At 39.7% G+C, this 1123-nt stretch overlaps 1 protein-coding gene across 1 annotated transcript in view; it reads left to right on the top strand.

Moving 5' to 3' along the window:
• LOC107100833 (actin-binding Rho-activating protein-like) overlaps positions 1 to 1123 on the top strand; it is a 9602-nt gene that overhangs the window by 1898 nt on the left and 6581 nt on the right. The window lies entirely within an intron of this gene.

Below are 1123 nucleotides of genomic sequence, written 5' to 3'. Positions count from 1 at the left end.
ATTACGAGGTCACGTAGCAGCTGGACCCGCCGGTGGGTCCGTAGGGTTCTAGGGGTTAAAGGTGTAAAGTCAGTTGTTTTGTGTGACTGACAGATATGAAAACATAGCTTAACTTTTCCTAATTAGACTAACAGCAAGGCTAAAGCCACACTGCATTAAATTGTTTAACACAAAAAACCTAGTTAAAGCATGTTAAAAACATTCACTTTAATGCCTTAAAACGGATGATTTAGTTACAGCTGCATCTTTATAAAGGATCCTGCAGAAAACACCAATGGTCACACTGGCCTGTTTAGCTGCTTTGTCAGTTTCATTACTAGAGATTAATGGAATAGGCTGGTTTTTAAGTGGCATCTTTTGTTCAGTTGAATAATGATTTCAGAGATTTCTAGAACAGAATAGAACTTTATTGATATCATGATGGAGGAATTAATTTGTGATATCAGCTTTAGTAAACAACCAAAAGAGAAGGTGCACAATGGAGGAAAAGGTGCATGAAGTATGTGCAGGGCAGATATATGCAGTGGATGGTAAAAAAAATCAAGGAGAGATTTAAAGGAATAAAGCCCGGTCAGTAAGGAATGATCAATGGATCATTAATTATACTTAAAACTAATAAGTTCGCCGTGATTTACTAAATTTAGCGGTAATCAGTAAGAAAATAATAATTTTCTTCGCGATCACTGAGTTTTGGAGCGGCCATTTTTGCCCGAATATAGTAACCCCTCCCTCCTGCCATCTTCCAGCAGTGACGTCACGGTGCGGTTAGCCTAGCGCCATTCTCCCCGCTTTACAAGCTAAATCAATGGGAACTACTAGACACATCTGCAATCATAAACAATTATTGAAGATTTCCAGAGGACTTCACCATTGAAATTCACCAGAGCTGGAATACATCGGGTAAAAGTGAAAAATAAAGTTATTTCACTTGATTCCTGATCCTCCACGGACGGGTTGGTCGTTGGATTGCCAACTTGAAATCGAACTTCTGGTCGGAGAAAAAACCCGTAATATGTAGCCAACATTCGGAAGAAGAATGTTTTCAAGATGACTTGGATAATAGCGCGTTGTGACAAACACCAGATACAGCACTGGGACTTGATCAACAGCCGATACCGCACCG

Source organism: Cyprinodon variegatus, unplaced genomic scaffold (assembly GCF_000732505.1).
Source record: "Cyprinodon variegatus isolate N-32 unplaced genomic scaffold, C_variegatus-1.0 Scaffold1017, whole genome shotgun sequence".
Classification (NCBI taxonomy): domain Eukaryota; kingdom Metazoa; phylum Chordata; class Actinopteri; order Cyprinodontiformes; family Cyprinodontidae; genus Cyprinodon; species Cyprinodon variegatus.
Note: the sequence above shows the minus strand (reverse complement) of the source record. Positions and strands in the feature narration are given on the sequence as shown.